The sequence below is a fragment of the Tinamus guttatus genome, unplaced genomic scaffold (assembly GCF_059628265.1).
Source record: "Tinamus guttatus ecotype Peru unplaced genomic scaffold, ASM5962826v1 Tinamus_guttatus_pri_ptg000354l, whole genome shotgun sequence".
Taxonomy (NCBI): Eukaryota; Metazoa; Chordata; class Aves; order Tinamiformes; family Tinamidae; genus Tinamus; species Tinamus guttatus.
The window spans coordinates 57131-75972 of NW_028288888.1; the positions used below are offsets into that span (position 1 = coordinate 57131).

The 18842-nt window shown below is 45.7% G+C and overlaps 1 pseudogene; it reads right to left on the minus strand.

Moving 5' to 3' along the window:
• Positions 1-3041: 3041 nt before the first annotated feature.
• LOC148593687 (Friend virus susceptibility protein 1-like) lies at positions 3042-13515 on the minus strand (annotated as a pseudogene).
• Between the last annotated feature and the right edge of the window lie 5327 nt (positions 13516-18842).

Sequence of the window (18842 nt, forward strand, 5' to 3'; positions counted from 1 at the left end):
TCTAGTAGATTTAAGGGGCCCTCATGAACGACGAGTCAAGTCTTGCCTATGCGTCCAGCCTATGCATCATACCTTTGCCTCCAGCAGCCTCCCCCAAGGGGGGAGAGGGAGATAGAGTGAACACACAAGGGAGGGGGAGAGAGAAGGAGATTGAGAGAGTAAGCAGAAGGGGGAGAGAGAAAGAGGAAGTGTAAGGGAGAGAGAGAGTGAGTGAAGAGAGTCAAGGCAAGAGTTCTACCTTGCTGAAGTGTAACCTTGCTGAATTCAAGGTAGACTGCTCTCCTCTCATCTACCCAGCCAGTTATTCCATCATAGAAGACTATCAGATTGGTTAAGCAAGATTTCCCCTTGGTGAATCCATGCTGACTACTCCTGATCACCTTATCCTTCACATGAATGGAGATGGTGTCCAGGATGAGTTGCTCCATCACCTTTCCAGGGATGTAGGTGAGGATGACTGGCCTGTAGTTGCCTTGCTCCTCCTTCTTGCCCTTTTTGAAAACTGGAGCGACATTGGCTTTCTTCCAGTCCTTTGGCACTTCCCCTCTACTCCGTGACCTTTCAAAGATGATGGAGAGCGGCTTAGCAATAACATCTGCCAACTCACATAGCACTCTTGGGTGCATCCTGTCAGGGCCCATGGATTTGTGGGTGTCAAGTTTACCTAAGTGATCTCTAAACAGGTCTTCCTCAATCAAGGGCCAATATTCCTTTCTCCAGACTTACTCTCTTGTCTCCGAGGTCTGGGATTCCAGGGACCAGCCTTAGTAAAGACTGAAGCAAAGAAGGCATTCAGTAAATCTGCGTTCTCTGTGTCTTTCATAACCAGGGCGCCCACTCTATACAGCAGCAGACCCACATTTTCCCTAGCCTTCCTTTTGCTACTGATGTATTTGAAAAAGCCCTTCTTGACATCCCTTGCCAGATTGAATTTCAAATACTCTTCCTCCCCCTCACTGGCAGGATTGAGGAGAAAACAATCTGGGCTCTAAGACCCTTGACTGCCATCCCTAGGGCTCTGAAATCCTGCTTGATTTCAGAGCCCATCCCCACAATGGAAAGCTAGTTACAGGCTGTCCCAGTCTTCAGAAGGGCATGGGATATGAGGACAAGGGAGTCTATAAATCAAAACATAATACAAAGCAAAAGATAAACAAGAGTTCTCCTTGGATGAGGTGGTCAAGCAATCCTGTTAGGGAACCAGACCAATTAGCCAGCCAGGCATCTCCGTCATTCAGCTGGATACGTTGAATAATTTCTTGTAAGTGGGTGATATCGTTCTCAATAGAGGCCTATTCATTGGTGATGTTAAAACAGCACATCCTGGAGAAGTCATGACGTCTGTGGTTATTTTACAGTAGGAGGTAGTTGCAGTTTGAAGCGGGGGGAAGGGGGAAGATATCAAATACTGTGGTAGCTATAGGCCCGACTCTGGCAGTATCAGATTCACGAACAGTCTGTCGACTGTAGCTCTGATCACCCCCCAAACAAGTAGGCGAGTTCACAAACAGCACGATTTATTCAAATGCAACATTTACAAAGCAGGTTTCGGATGTCAGTACAGGAAATTCTCTATTACAGCGTAGGGTTTTTTAGCTAGCTCTGATGTACAAATGTGCAATCATCACTCACCCCAGAAGATGGGAGAGGGCTCTCAGTCTCAAGGAGTCTCCTCAGGCGGTGTCCCGACCCAAGGGGAGGAAAGGGGTTCAGCCCGTCGACTGATTCAGAAGTTACAATGGAATCTTCCCTCCTCGCTCCTTAGTTCACCTTTTATATATATATATTTTTTTACATTCAGGTGGAGCTTGAGTGACTGTAGTCATACTTACTTTTGTTATTGATTGGTGAAAAAGTCTCTCGCTTTCATTTAAAGGTACAGTCAACCGAAAAATCTAGAGCTCGTGCTCAGTGAGGAGTGGTCGTACCTCGGAGGCGGGTAGCTTTTGGCATGGAGGTGTGTGTTGGCATTATAATGAGCTCATAATGAGCAAAGTTCAAGCAAAGTTCATCCGAAATAAGTGATTTGCCACCCTTGCTGGCTCAGCACCGGACATGTTATCGTATATTTCCCATTGAGCAGCTACTGTGCGGCTTATCGGTGGCCCAGCACAGGGAGTGCAACAGAGTTTGGCCGCGGTGTCTTCGTTCCGCTCCACCCTCCATTACTCCCCTTTGTAGCTGCGAGGAGGGCAGATTGTGTTGCCCAGGGAACCGTAGAGGAGCAGAGTCCGTGCGTACCAGACCATCCTGGAAGTGGCAACTGTGTATCACCCCAAGCAAGCTTCTGTAATGCCATAACTTCTGTCAGGCCCTAGTTTTCCTCTCAGTTCCCCCTTTTCAAGCAATTCTTCCACAGTAGTCAATCACTAGACAGTTTTGCAGTGTTACTTGCTGTACTGCTCCCAACCCTTAATTTAAAGAGGCAATGGCTCTACATATCCAATTTAAGCCTTGAGCTAAAGCACAGGCAAGATGCTCTAACTGTTTACAATTATGTGTCACCACCTCCAGGATCCCAAATAGGCTTAACAATAGACCTAAGGTTTCTGCATGAGAAAATAAACTTATATGGGGGTTACAAGTGGCATCTAGGATATATCGCAGGGTCCTTTGCAGCTCCGTCCTAAAGGGAAGGATGCTTAAAGTAACACAACCTACAGTGCATCGGCCACCTGTGCTGTTGGCCTGCAAATATATATATGCCGTAGTGTCACACAGAAAGAACAGTTCTAATGAGTATAAGGTGAGCAGATGCATAAGTAATATTCATAGTGTCATTGCAAATTAACTGTATATTGGTTGCATTCTGCAGAGCAGGGGTAGCGTTTAAAAAGTGAAAGCAAATATCTGTTTTAGATATGTTAGCTATACGAAAAGGGTAAGTTCAAAGTGTCGTTGTTTGGGAAACAATACCCAAATCGTATAAATTCATGGGAGTAACAGAAATATCATTTATTTATTTATTTTAAGTATAACTCCACAATACTGCGAGTGGAGCTGGTACACCTATGTAACACATAGTTGAGATCATCCACTGATCATCCTCCTGCAATACAGAAAGCAGAGAGGTTAGCTGATCTTTATGCAAACCAAATCCATGTATTTACATGGGAAGCTGGAGGGTCTTGTAGCTCAATGGCATCTGTTGTGTTCAGCAAGAGGCAATATTTCAACAGAAACTTACAGATGCTGGTGTGATAACCTGCTGATGGGACGATAGAAAGGCATGGTATTGCCATCAGGAAGAACTAGAGCAGTGGCACATGGACCATCTGCTAAAACAGTGCCAGGCCATTTTTTCCTTTTGAGGAGTTAGTATACACACACTGGCTAAAGAGTGTACTGAGGATGTCTGCTGAATTTGAGGCATTCCAGCACTGTGGATCAAAATTCCTTGCAGTATTGGTGCTCCCTGCGAGACATTCACTGACATGGATGTGGATACCTGGAAAGATAAAACTTGAGAAGAGGTCAATAAGAGTGGGGCTATTTGAACAGGTATTAAAGGTCTAAATAGCCATACACACTGTGAAGGGCAGTCAAGTCACATGTAAGCTGATAACTCTTTGTTCAGTAATCATAAGTTGATGCGATGTCTAAAATTGTACCTCCCCGGAGACGAGTATGTGAGGGGAGGGAAATCCTTCTTCCATTATAGATATCCGAGCAGGGATTTCTAGGGTAGGTTTGACTTGTACTTGCTCGTAGGGAGTAAACATTCCAACACGTTTGTTGTTAAGCATAAACAGCACTTGTGAGAGCACGCTCATCTACCCACCCCTTAGCATTTGCATGGTGGAAAGTTTTCAAATTTGTTCTTTTAGCAGGCCATTCATTCTCTTTATTAACACACTAGTTTGAGGATGGCACGGTATATGCAAGACCCAGGTGATCCCCAAATGCTTTGCCTATTCTTGTACTATATGGCCTGCAAAGTGGATACCTTGGTCACTCTGTATTTCTTCTGGTATACTGTATGTATATATGAGTTGCACTAAGCCCCATGCAGTAGAGGATTAATTCACGTGGGAGGTAGGATATGCATACATAAGGACTGTGTAAGTGTCTGCAGCAGTTAATATATACTTTCATCCCTGTGAGGGGAGCAATGGGCCTACATAATCTACTTGCTGGGTTGCAAAGGGTTGTTCGCCTCACTACCTTTCCACTCAATTTAGTAGTCCCTGCCAGTTTTCTTACCTTGTAATTCCAAAGTGCTCTCACTTGCCTAGTATCTGATTCACCATCAAGTGTCAAATACCTTATATTGTTTACCAAAGCCCCCACTGTCCCAGTTGCAGGCATTACTGTGCCAAGTAGTAATGGCTTTAAGGCACTTGAAGCCCCTCCTTAATAACTGGGTTCTCATCTGCTGCATTATTTCCACACTATCTGGTCTGTCTCCATCTGCTAATTCAATGGCTACCCCTAGCTGCTGCAACTCATTGATCCTGTCCTCAAAAGTACACCATGCTCCTACTGTAGCAACTAACTCACCTGTGGGCGGGTAAGCACCCACCACAGTGGCACATAACCATTGCTATAATGTTGGAGCTACAAAAAAAATTCCTGCCTCACCCAGCGTAGAAGTTAATTGGGTAAGATTGTATTTGAGCATCAGTTGATAAGGGACTCATTAAATGCAGCTCCTCTCTTAAGAGAATAAGCAATCCAGCACCTGCATCCCATGCTCTCACTAACCAGGCTAACAAAGACACCCTGGGCTGCTGCTCGAAAGTAGTTAAAAATTTACGCAACTCCTTCAGGATATATGTCCTAGATTGTTCCACTGTATTCCCATCGATTTGCCTCTCCCCTTAAATTGAAAAAGATGTCAGGCCTGGGAAGTAGTCAGTTCCTCTTTCAATCCAAATTCAACCTCCAAGTTAAATGAAGGAATCCTAATATTACCAGGCCCGAGTCGTTGTTGACTTGCAGATGAATACGGCACTGCCTTTGTAGAAGCACACAAAACTCGCCTGTAGAACTGCTCATGCTAACCTGCACGGAGGCATGCCGGACTGTTTATGCTAGCCTGCACGGAGGCTTATTAAGCTGTAACTTTTGTAGGCTCTCATGCAAGTGTTTTTGACCTTGAAGGGAATCCCCCCATCCGAGGCCTGGGCTCTGGCCAAGTCCTGGTCCCAGATGGTAGGGAAAGTATGCCCCACCAGATGTTTCTGCTCACAAAGAGAATGCAAGTTATCGTGATTTGCTGATTTGGCTCTATAAAAGCTGGACCCTCTTGCCGTGACTTTGGAGACCTCACTTATGGGTAGACGCGTCGCGTAAGACCTCCCAGTTGCCGGGAAGGCTCTCCAAAGCCTCGCTGCAAGAGGGGCTCCCCAGCGATTACGGATCTAGATGATGCTAACGTATTCAGGCAATTGGGGATGGATCTTTTTCTTAATCACTATTCTCTTTCTCGTATAGTAATGGTTAGGTGCATTACCTTGCTTATTTTGTCTGTTGCTAAAACCGAGTGCATAGTGAGCTTATTGTTTTGTTAAATGTATCGTTCTGTATTGCCTTAATATTAATAGTGAAATAAGACTGTTCTTTCCCCTGGTGTCTGGTTCTTTCCGTTGCCCACCCCCGTCAATTGGCAAAACAGGTAGCAAACACAAAGATCCAGCTAGATAAAAATAAAAAGAGTTTGAATTATTCTTTTTTTTTTTTCCCCTGTGGATGACAGAATGCTAAATTCATTCGGAGAAATTATTATATTTGCTCCTTTGCACACAGACCACTTGTGGTAAAGAGTTCTTCAAATGACAAGAATAGATTGCGCAAAAAGACTAAATAATAGACTTCTAAAACAACAGCAGTCTATTTGTGATGATGCTTATGACATTTATCATTCTGTATCTCAACAGAAAACAAAAAATAAATGAGTATTGATTCACAGAGCTATAGAAATTGTCCTAGACTGTCTTTACATTGATAGTTTTGTGCACACAACAGGATACTTTTCCTATTTCATCTAATCTTGCAAGCATAGTACAAACAGCAATCATCAAATGTTGAGCGATTGAACAGACTTCATAAAACCCCCTTTTTTTTTTTTTCTTCCCTCAAACATGGGAAATAAAATGCAGACATATACATCACCGAAAAGACTTCAGAAGACATTGTTTGCATTGCTGGAGAAAAAAAAAATAAAAACAAAATTGAGATAAGTTCTTTAAACAGATATTGAATGCCATTTTTAGCCTGGATTAGATATGAACAGCTGAAGCTTTAAAACAGTACCTATAAATGCCAATCATCTATTCCTATCCTTTAATCCAAGCATGCTGATTTTAAATGATCCTTTGCCCATTCCATGGAATATGTAGATCAAAATATATCTTGAGATGCTTAAAGAAAAAAGTTACTGTGTCTTTTACCTGAAGGGATTTATCAAAAGTAAAGGCCTTCACTGGAGAAGGCATTAAAATAATGAAAAAGTTAAATTTTGTTGCCTGACATTGGCAATCGACTCCGTCTGCCGAGGCGGCCAGGCACGTCCAACCCGTGCCTGGGCCAGAGAGCACAGACACCAATATGAGGATGCTGCAAATGGCGTTTAATATACGCAGGCTGGATCTTATAAAGGTAGCGAAGGCGGAAGCATGCCTATATAGCCAATAAGCGTTGCTCTTTACCTAATATGGCATATGCCTTAGTTCCCTATTCTTCCCGTACATCGCGAGATCTTCCGAGCGCCGTACCCTACATCTCCCCCTCCCCATGTTAATCTAAATATCCTAAATATCACTACTTTGAACAAGCTGCTAATAGCGTACATTGTGACTGCCTTGTTTCTGTGAGCGTCGTAGCTGATGCAATACATAGTGGATTATACATGACAAAATAGGCATGCTGCAAAAGACACCAATCAATACCATAATGATAATCAACCCAAGCTTCCACAATCAATTCAATTGAGCCAGGATAGTAATCATGTCCAGATACTGTTGCCTATGTTCTCAAGCCATCTCCAGTTTCCTGGGTTACGTCTTATCATCTGTAGCAGATCTGATCCTACGTTTTGAATGGCCTCCGACCTCTTGTCGATCTTCTCGTAGTCTTTTGTGGTCAGGCAACAAAATTTTGGTTTTTGAATGTTCTGGACCGGCCTGCCCCCACCTGGAGAATCTCGAAGATTACGTTGATGGCCTCGTGATGTGCTTTGAGTATCTTGTTGACATCCCTAAAACCTGCCGCTATCTGTTGAGACAACGTGTTTACTGCTTTATTCGTCCACGACAAGTGACAGGTCGAGCTTTGAATTTTGCATAGCCCTGTTGATCCTAAAATCGGGCCGAGGCAAGTAATATTAGCATTCACCAGGACGAGGAATGGTGCCTCGCTCATATTACCCGGTAAAAAGACATCAGGTGACATGGGGGCAAAAAAAAAAAATTTTTTACAAGGGTTGGGGGTATTTTGTCTGGTGGTAGGTATGCAGCAGCCAGCAAGCATAGCGCGCTAGAGCAGGAAACGTTTCAGTTGGGGAGAATTATAGTACCGTTCGTCCATCTTGTACCTGAGTGTCTAAACAAGTCTTCGGGTATAATCCACTCCCTGTTTCCTTCATCATCCCCGTAGCTAAATCTTCCCACACCTCTGCCTATATTTATTGTATTATAACTTTCACAGGTGGCAGAGGGGTCTGATGTAGTCTTTCTCTCCCATTTCTGAGCCTTCTGAGTGACTATCTCTAGGTACCCTGTGAAATTCACATGATGGGAGCGGTATGTCACATTAACATATGACCCATATGGTGACCATGATTCCCCATACACTGTCCCACTAGGCAGTATTGTGAGATTTGCTGCTCTTTGTGCCATTAATTTGCATAAAGCGTTATCTGTTAGCGAAGCCGCAAAGCTTACAAAAGCAAAGCATGTTAGTGGATTGTGTGGAAGGAGCGTTTGTAGAAGAATTGTTTGAAAGCAGGAACTGAGAGGAAAACTAGGGCCTCACATAGCTCTGGCATTACAGAGGCCTGCTTGGGGTGCTGCACAGTTGCCACTAATAGGATGGTTGGTATGCACGGACTCTGCTCCTCCACGGTTCCCTGGGCAACGCAATCTGCCCTCCTCGCAGCTGCGAAAGGGAGTAACGGAGGATGGAGCGGGATGAAAGCTCCACGGCCAAACTCTGTTGCACTCCCTTTGCTGGGCTGCTGATAAGCTGCACAGTGGCCGTCTAATGAGAGATATACGATAACAAGTCCGGTGCTGTGCCAGCAAAAGTGGCAAATGATGAACTTTGCTCGAACTTTGCTCATTATAATGTGAAAACCGTACCTCCATCCCAAAAGTTACCCGCCTCCGAGGTACGACCACCCCTCACTGAGCATGCGCTTTAAATTTTCGGTTGACTGTACCTTTAAATGAAAGCGAGAAACTTTTCCACCAATCAACAACAAGGTTAAGTATGACTTTAGTCACTCAAGCTCCACCTGAATGTAAAGAAAAGTATAAAAGGTGAACTAAGGATGAAAAGTCTGGAGGGAAGAATTCATCGTAACTCCTGGGTCAGTCGAGAGGCTGAGCCCCCTTCCCTCCCCCTGCGCCGGGACGCTGCCCGAGGAGACTCGAGACTGGACGTCTTCTCCCATTTTCTGGGGTGAGTGATGATTGCATATTTGTACATCAGAGCTAGCTAAAAACCCCATGCTCTAGTAGAGAATTTCCTGTACTAACATCCGAAACCTGCTTTGCAAATGCTGCACTTGAATAAATCACACTGTTTGTGAATTCGACTATTTGTTTGGGGGGGGGCAATCGGACTTTTTTTTTTTTTTTTTTTTTTTTTTTTTCACCCCGGTGGGGAGGCAATAATGGGATGCGCCTCTCACCCATTGTCGGGTCTAGGATTCTGTGTTTCCTGGTCGACTCCATACAACCTGTATCAGCAGGATAATGCAAAGAGAGCCTTTCCTCGTCTTGCCATGTTGATTGTTTGTTTTGCTGTCTCCTTTTCAACCGGACAAGGTGCTTTCTTAGTAGGTCGGGGTCCAGTCGAATCCTCCATCACTAAGGTGTATGGGTTGTGGGGGTCGTCCCACCAGCTGTTCCTGTAGGGGTAAGCTCATAGTTGCCATGAGTTTTGAGGTTCGGTCTTATCCACCTTGCGGGTACCCATTTCGCTACCTCCTGCTGTCTTACGGCCGCGTAGCCCCTTCCCTGGGTTACCAAGTTCCACCCAGACTCCCATATCCCTTTCTCTGGGAACCTGACCAGAACTGGGGGCCCATCCTCTATAGCTGCGACCGCCCAATGCTTATCCACTGGTGCCTTGTTCTCATCTCCACGAATGAAATGATTCAGCGAATATAGCGCTCGCATCAAAATTTCTGGTTGCTTCATACTGGGAATTCTTTGGGTATGACCTTCCCCCTCCCCAAGGATCTTGATTTTTTGTTTGAGGGTTTGATTTGCTCTCTCTACAATTGCCTGTCCTTGGCTATTATGAGGAATTCCGTGCTGCAGTTGAATTCCCCATTTGTCAGCCCAGTCTTGCGTAGATTGGGCTGTGAAGCAGGAGCCGTTATCTGTTTTGATTATTCGCGGAACGCCTAACCATGCTATAGCTGTTATCCAGTGCTGGTGAGCTGCACGCGCAGTAACCCTCTGGTGTTGTGTGGCTATGATCAGTCCACTGCATGTATCCACTGTAACTGCTAACCAGGGTCGTGGTCTGAATAAAGGGCATAATGTGAAGTCTGACTGCCAGATTTGATTTGCCTTTAGGCCACGGGGATTCACCCCAGCACCCCATAGAGTCGATCGTTGGCAATACGGGCAAGTGGCTACCACATCCCTGGCTGCTGCAAGGGGAATGTTGCAATGCTTTGCAAGGGCTCTCGCTCCTATGTGGAGGTGCTCGTGTATAGCACGAGCTTGTGTTATTGTCCATACACCCTTGGCTGCTGCATCAGCTTTATTGTTGCCTTCCTGATAATATCCCTGTATACTGGCATGACTTCTCACATGGACTATGGAGGCTGTGGTGCTGCGCTGTTGCAGCGCCTCCTCTAGCATGATGGCTATTGGCGTGCCCGCCCATCCTGGGGTGGTCATACTAAGCAGTAGCTTGAAAACAAACATGGAATCTGTCACTATGTTGATATGTTGTTGTGGCCATATGGTGAGTGCATGGGCCACCGCTCTGGCCTCCAACTGCTGCACACTACTGTCCGGTTCAGTTATCTTTATCCTCTCCCAGGACGCGGCTTTCCACACCACTACTGCGGTGCTGGTGATGGAAGAGGCGTCAGTAAAGACCGTGAGACCCTCCTGAGGCTCGCTTAGTATGCGCTGAACCCAGCATGGTTGGATAATCGGCAAGTATCTGTAAAGGTCGAGGGTGGGGCCGTGTTTTAAGTCTCCCCCAAACCCCTCTAGAGCTGCTGCTATGTGATCCTGTCTTTGGCTAGCCTCTTCCCATTGCTCCTTCTTTACCGGTACCCAAATCGTATCTGGTTCGGTTCCAAAGTACCGAATGGCTGCCGTTCTGCCTTTCGACATTAACTTGGCTATCGCTGTAAAGTGGGACATGAATGCAGTACTTATTTGATTAGATATCACCCAGCATAATATCTGTGGCTTCTCAGGGGGCCCCTGTCCCAACATCCCTATTGCTCCATTTTGAGTGACTGCAAGGTATAAGGCGATAGGGTGATCAGGGTTCCATCTGTGTAGATGATTCTTTGATATAAGTTCCTCGATCTTCCGCAGGGACTCTACAGCTGCAGGTGTGAGGTCTCGTCTTTCACATGGGTGCTGCCCCTTCAGCATCTCAAACAGCGGTTGCATAAGGTCGTTGGATATCCCCACTAGAGGACGAAGCCACTGAATCGCCCCTACTAATTTTTGGGCATCATGTAGAGTTTTTATCTGTAAATTAAATTTCACTGGCTGGGGGTGAACAGTCTGAGGCGAAATTTTCACCCCTAAATATGATATAGAGCTGCCCCTTTGTGTTTTGGCATCTTGAATATACAGTCCTTCCTGCTGCAGTTGATTAATAAGTTCCTTTTCTAATCTGTCAGTTTCTGCTTGTGTAGCTGTTGCCACCAGTAGGTCATCCATGTAATGGATGATTACAGCTGTAGGGTTACGATCACGCACAGGTTGGAGTATCTGTGCTATCAGTGTTTGACATATGGCTGGAGAATTTTTCATGCCTTGTGGGAGCACTTTCCATTGATACCTCTGTGCGGGCTCGCATAAATTTGTGGATGGAACAGTGAAAGCAAACCTCGCGTAATCCATAGGGGCCAATGGAATAGAGAAGAAACAATCTTTGATATCCATCACTACCGTCGGCCATCCTTCAGGAACGGCCGTGGGTAGAGGAAGTCCGGGTTGCAGGGCCCCCATGTCTTCCATCTGCTTATTTACTGCTCTCAAATCGTGGAGTAATCGATATTTAGATTTATCCTTCTTTCGAATGATAAAAATAGGTGTGTTCCAGGGGCTAAAGCTTGGCTCTATATGTCCCTGTTCAAGCTCCCGTTGTACAATACTCCGCGCTGCTGTTAACTTCTCCTGAGTTAAGGGCCACTGCTCTACCCACACCGGCTCCTCCGTTTTCCATTTCAACGGGATTGCAAGGCGGGAGCTGAGCAGGTACGCAGTGGCCCCTATGCTAAATTTGAAAGACGTATCCCAAGCTGAGTCAATAGGTCACGGCCGAGCAGTGGCTCTGCTATCTCAACTATATATGGAGTCCCAGTTGCTTTCATCGTGGGCCTCCCCGGATCTTTCACAAAGAAGGTTATTAATGTTGTGCTACGCTGTGCTCCGGTAGTTCCCCTCACCCCGTCTAGATATCCTGCGGGCAGGGTGGGCCATGTAGACGGCCACAATTGGTGTGGGATACACGTCACGTCTGCCCCTGTATCAATCATCATGACCAGTGTAGTTTCTCTAGGCGCTGTGGACAAGGGGCTGCGCATGTATACCTCGACCCTAGGCCGCTGGTCGCAATTTAAGACCAGGGCCACGTGTTGTGGCCTCCTGTCTCTTGCATTGAGTGGATTCCCAGATGCTCTCCTAGTTGCGGGCGGTTTCCATGCTGCGGCGTTTGGGTTGAGAGGTGAGGTTGTTGAGGCGGAGGGGGGCAGCCTCTCATATTCCCCCTCCGCTTGCCGTTTCCCTGATTCTTTCAGCAGTCCTGTGCTCGGTGTCCACGAGCTCCACACGCCCAACATGGACCCGGGGGTTGGCCTGGGGGCCCTCTATCTTTAGAGCATTGTGCTCGGACGTGTCCTGTTTTACCGCATTTGAAACATGCTCCCTTATCGGTGACCGCAACTCGTGCCGCCATCGCTGCGTGTACTATCTGGTTTACCATTGATTTTGAAAAAGTGCCTTGTTGCTCAAGGACGCGCCGTATTACCTGGCCAAGGTGTGTCTCCTTGGGCAAGGTCCAAAGGATCTCCTTTGTTTGATCATTACCTTGTTGTCTTATGCACTCCAGCATTATGGCAGGTTTCGCGTCATTGGGCATAGGCGCCATTTCAAGGGCTGCCGTTAACCTATCACAAAATTTTTCAAATGGTTCAGTTAGACCCTGTTTAATTTTTGTCCAGGGCTCCGGTGGTTGTTGTAATTTGCCTACATCTTCATAAGCTTGTCTAGAGCATGTTGACGTAGCATTTATCTCTCTAGCTCGCAGGTTTATCGCCTGTAATTGTGGGGTTCCTTGCTGGGGGTCGGAGCCTTTTAGCCTGTCGAGTGTAGAGTTTCTCAATGGGTGCTGTGGGTCATTAATGGCTTCTGCCATTAGCTGTTGCAGTCGGTTAGTCCAATGGTCTTTCCACAGCACAGCCATTGTGGGCGGGAGGATCATACGTGCCAGCATGCGCAGGTCCCATGGCGTCATGGGATTCGCATGCACAGCATCTAGCAACGTCTGTGTAAGTGCATGTCTCAACCCATGGTCCTCCACTGCCTTTACTAGTTGTTGCACTACCTTGGTCTCCAGCGGAATCCACTCCATATTTCCCCCAGGTGCTACCCTCACCGGCATGACCTGTGGTGTCTGAAATTTGAGCCCGCCTAGTATGCATTCTGTGGCTATTAGCTTCCAATTTGTGAGTGGTAGTTCTGTCCGGGTGGCTGATGACCCACCCTGTAATTTCTGTAATCCTTTCTGTTGTCGCCGCACTTCTTCCTTTAGTTTCGTAAATTGTTCAAACATGCCCTCCAACACCTCCCAGGGCTCCTCCTCTTTGTTTTCTCCTCCTCCATCATGTTTTCCCTCCGCCCCTTGGGCCGTCCCTCTTTCCGATCTCCAGCTCATGCGCTGTAGCCTCTGCGTTATTGCTTTTAAGGAGTCATCATCAGAGCTGGAGCCATTTGGCTCCTCCTCCATTTCCTCCCTCACTACGGGCAAGGGTTTCACCCTCCTCCTGCCGGCGCCATCTTGTCTACATTGTGGCGCAGTTCTAATCTTGGGTGGCGGTGCAATTTCTGCCTCCTCTGGAGGGTATCGGGGACGCATAAGCATCCCAGGAACCCAATCCATAGGATCATCCACCACTATCGGCTCCCCCCTTGCCTCACTCTCCCTAGGTTTCTTTGGAGAGCAGTCACGCCAGCGGGCACCTTGCGGCAGGGGTTCTTGCATCGGCTGGTCAATTCCCTGCTCTATCTTTCTTAACTCCTCCCAAGGGTATACTGGGGGGGCTCTCTCCCCTTCCTCTGGAGCCCCGTCAGAGCCAGGCGCGCTTGGTTTTGCCCTCGTTGTTGCTGGATAAACCTGAACCGTCCCCTCCTGTCCCACTCCTTCAGGGGCATTCGGGCTCTCTTCTTGCTCCTCAGGGGCATCCGACTCCTCCCCAGTAAACTCCTTTTCATCCTCCGTCTGCACTCCTACTGCTTCACTCTTCCCGAGCGCCTGCCGTACTGCCCTCCAAGTCTCCCTTTCCTCTTTTGCTCTCTGGAGGACCTGCCGTATCACTCCCCATGTCTTTAGATCTTTCGCACTCCCCTTAGATATACCATATTCCGCTAAGGCGGTGGTACATCTCTGCCAGTGCTGGGGGAATAAAACTTCCCCGGCACTGTTAACCGCCCCTTCTTCAAGGAGCCGCTCAATGCAGCTCTTAACTGCGTTCGATTTCATAGAAATCCCCCATTCACGAGCAAACGATAATATGACCTTGATTATCCCTTCCATGATCCGGATCCCTCGACCGCCTGCGGTCCGCCGCCTCGGAGTATCACATCGGGGTCACCACTTGTTGCCTGACATTGGCAATCGACTCCGTCTGCCGAGGCGGCCAGGCACGTCCAACCCGTGCCTGGGCCAGAGAGCACAGACACCAATATGAGGATGCTGCAAATGGCGTTTAATATACGCAGGCTGGATCTTATAAAGGTAGCGAAGGCGGAAGCATGCCTATATAGCCAATAAGCGTTGCTCTTTACCTAATATGGCATATGCCTTAGTTCCCTATTCTTCCCGTACATCGCGAGATCTTCCGAGCGCCGTACCCTACAATTTATAACCTAGACTGTGTGCACATTAGGAGTGAAACAGGTTAAATAAAAAGCTCTTTAAGATGAAATTGTCACAAAATGCATGCATATGAAACTTTCCCATGAGCAAATGTATTAAAACCAATATTCAGAGGTGCATTGTGTCCAGCACCATAAATTCTTTGAAATAAATGAGAGGGAGAATTAAGAATCATTCTGGGAATGCTCAGAACTTTTTAGGACCAGGGCCCAAATTATTAATAGGGACCACCAAGCGCTCTACTGACCAATAAAATGGTGCTACAAGGGCGACATATTATTAAATGTTAATTGCTTCATGTTAAAAAATTAGTACAACAAACAACAGGCCATTTTCAACAAAGACTTGCCTCAAGACTCTAGTATGATTAGTAAGGCATAATCATCCCCTGAATCAATATATTAAGTCTTTTAGTAGGGAATAACAATTTAAATAAATTAACCTCCACATTATTCATTTAGGCCTCAATGGATTGACCCATTATGTACTGTTAACCTATAATTACAAACCTTTAAAATAAATGCCTTTTTTTTTTTTAAATGAATGATGCTGTAGCATACTGAAGCATTTCAATTATGTCTTCAACTTCCTGATAGTTATATTTATGTGTAGACACACACAAACTTCACAAACAAGAGTGGAACAAGCTGTTTGAAAACATTCATCTCTGTCAGCAAACATAACAGCAACTGATATACAAATACAGATAGGAACCCTTTTCAGGGAAGAACAACAAAAGAAAGCCTGCAAAAACCATTCCGCTTCCCTACTAAATTCCAAGCATCAAGAATAGGAGGAGCCTCTGTATCTAGAAGATGGGTGATGGCGTTGTTTTTATTTGTTTGCTTTTTTTTGTCTTTTAAAATCATAAATATCCCAAATAAGATCGTAAAGGATGCAGCTAGGTTATTCTCATTACCAGTGTTGTTTTGGCTGCAAACACATTTCAAAACAACATTATAGAATAATAATAAGTGTAGGCGCAAATGTGTCAACTGTGGCAAGAAGTTTGTTTGCTACACAGCTTATATCAAGCTTTCCAGAAGAGGTGCTTTTTACAAATTTAAAGACTCCATTATTATAAAACACTTTTCTAGAGCTTTTTTTCAAAACTTTGGCCCAATCAAAAAAGCAGAGAGCAAGTGACAAACTCCAAAAAAAAAAAAAAAAAGAGCAAAAGGCATTAGTGCAATGGGAAACCATAATAAAATTCCCCTTTGAACTGAGAAATAACAGTGATTACAAGAGACAAAAGATAGGATAGTGTTTGAGTTTCCTAAAACATCATGTACAACAGAAGTGTTCTGGATCACAGGGTAATTTTCTTTTTTTATAGGCAAGGCTTCTCTACCTTGTCATTGCTGACTGGACATGACCAGGGTAAGATCTCCCTGTGTTTGTGGCCTGCCTTTGTCTAGCCAGGAAGGACTGTCCTGAGCCTGTACTAGCTAGTCTGTCTTCTGCTGCTTTTTTATGCAGAGGCATTCCTCTCTATTCCTCTCTATTCCTCATGCCTTCTCTATAAAGAGAAACTTATCAGTGAATACCAACGAATAACAGTGAACACCTCATTTACAAATTGTTATCTCTTCTTCACCAATACCAACTAACCTGGTTTGAATTTCAAGCATTATATTTTCAAGCATGGGGCTAAGACATTCTTTGTGAGGCTTTTAAATGAGTTCACTTTTTATCAACATGCAAGCTTGCAGTAATTATTGAGGAAACAGACTGCCACTGTACCAAATTTTGAACAAGCTTTTCTGCACATGAACACATGGTGTTTGGACAAAACTTTTGGAAAGCCACTGCCCTTCCTCCCCAAGTTGAGCTAGAAGGGTGCTTATCAATTATTTTCATGCTCTATGAAGGAACATATTTTGATGCTGGTGTACACCAAGTGGAACATGAGACAGAAATGGGGGAAAATGCGGCCAACAGCATTCAAGGCTGCATTAGGAAGAGTGTAGCCAGCAGGTCGAGGGAGGTGATCCTCCCCCTCCACTCAGCCCTGGTGAGGCTGCATCTGGAGCACTGTGTCCAGTTCTGGGCTCCCCAGTACATGAGGGACATGGAGCTACTGAAACAAGTCCAGCAAAAGGCCACTAAGATGATTAGGGGACTGGAGCATCTCTCATATGAGGAGAGGCTGAGAGTGCTGGGCCTGTTTAGCCTGGAGAAGAGAAGACTGAGGGGGGGATCTTATCAATGTGACTAAATACCTAATGGGAGGATGTAAAGACAACAGTTCCAGACTTTTCTCAGTGGTATCCAGTGACTGGACCATAGGCAATTGGCACAAAACGAAATACAAGAAATTCCATTTAAATGCAAGGGGTTTGGGGCTCTTTGTTTTTTAAAATATATATATTATTTTTTTAAAAAAAACAAGGCACCCCGACCCCCTAATATGTGGCAAATCAGAAAGTTAATTACTAACACTGAGCCTGAGGACTGGGATGGGGACATATGGGGAGATGCAGATAAAGAGATAGAAGAAGAATCCTCAGAACTAGTGGCTGTTCGGCCGCTGGTAAAGACCGAAACATCTGAAGGACCCCGAGGTCGGAATCCCCGCATCACAGTTAGGATTACTCCTTCTTCAGGTTCAGAATTAGGAGAACTGCAGACTAAATTTTCAAGAAAGCCTGGGGAAACCGAATATTTGTGGAGCGTTTCCCTTTCAGGTGGCGACATGTGAAATGTTGCAGTTTGAAAGCCGTACTGGTAGTGGTGGTGGTGGGGGAGAAGGAGATATCAATTCAATATCAGATTCACAGTCTGTGGACCGTAGGTCCGATCGCCTTCCTAGGAGCGAATCGAGTTCCCAAATAGTGTGATCAACTATAAGCTCGACCCTGGCAGTATCAGATTCACGAACAGTCCGTCAACTGTAGGTCCGATCGCCCCCCCCCCGAACAAGTAGTCAAGTTCACAAACAGCACAATTTATTCAAATGCAACATTTACACAGCAGGTTTCAGATGTCACTACAGGAAATTCTCTACTACAGCATGGGGTTTTTCACTAGCTCTGATGTACAAATGTGCAATCATCACTCACCCCAGAAGATGGGAGAGGGCTCTCGGTCTCGAGTCTCCTCAGGCGGCGCGCCAGTCCGAGGGGAGGAAAGGGGGATCAGCCCATCGACTGACCCAAGAGTTACGATGGTTTCTTCCTCCCTCACTCCTTAGTCTCCTCAGGCAGCGTCCTGACCTGAGGGGAGGGAAGGGGGATCAGCCTGTCGACTGACCCAGGAGTTATGATGGTTTCTTCCCTCCTCCTTTTCATCCTTAGTTCACCTTTTATACTTTTCTTTACATTCAGGTGGAGCTTGAGTGACTAGAGTCATACTTAATATTGTTATTGATTGGTGAAAAAGTTTCTCGCTTTCATTTAAAGGTACAGTCAACCAAAAATCTAGAGCGCATGCTCAGTGAGGGGTGGTTGTACCTCGGAGGCGGGTAACTTTTGGGATGGAGGTGTGGTTTTCACATTATAATGAGCAAAGTTCAAGCAAAGTTCATCTGAAAGGAGTGAGCCTTTGCTGGCTCAGCACTGGACATGTTCTCGTATATCTCCCATTAGACAGCCACTGTGCGGCTTATCAGCGGCCCCGCACAGGGAGTGCAACAGAGTTTGGCCGCGGTGTCTTTACTCCGCTCCATCCTCCGTTCCTCCCCTTTGCAGCTGTGAGGAGGGCAGATTGTGTTGCCTAGGGAACCGTGGAGGAGCAGAGTCTGTGCGTACCAACCAGCCTGGAAGTGGCGACTGTGTATTACCCCAAGCAAGCTTTTGTAATTGCAAAACTTAGGTTAGGCCCTAGTTTTCCTCTCAGTTCCTGCTTTCAAACAATTCTTCCACAGGGTGGCAACAAGGAAGATCAATAACAGGACCAGCTATACAGTTATTGCACTAATGAACCTGTTGGTACCTCCAATAGTGATGTTAATTTTTGCTCATACTATGCTAATCATTTTCTTGCATGCTAAGGTATAGTAAATAAATTAAATTGATATGATGTTCTTGGTTATGTGTTTTGCAGGGACAAGGCCTAAAGTGTTTAATAAGTATTTAGATTGTTCCGGTGGTTAACTCCTATAGCCTAGTTCGCAGGGGCAGCTTGTAGAGTTTGTAATAGATAAAAGTTCAGACTGTTATGATGTCAACCCCTGTAATACGGTTTGCAGGGTTGAGGGGTGTGAGTTTATGTACACATTACCGCAACCTCTTATCATCTGGTCTGCAGGGACAAAGGGTAGAGTTTATAATGAATTAAGATTTCAATGATGTTGAAAGTAGAGTTTATAATGG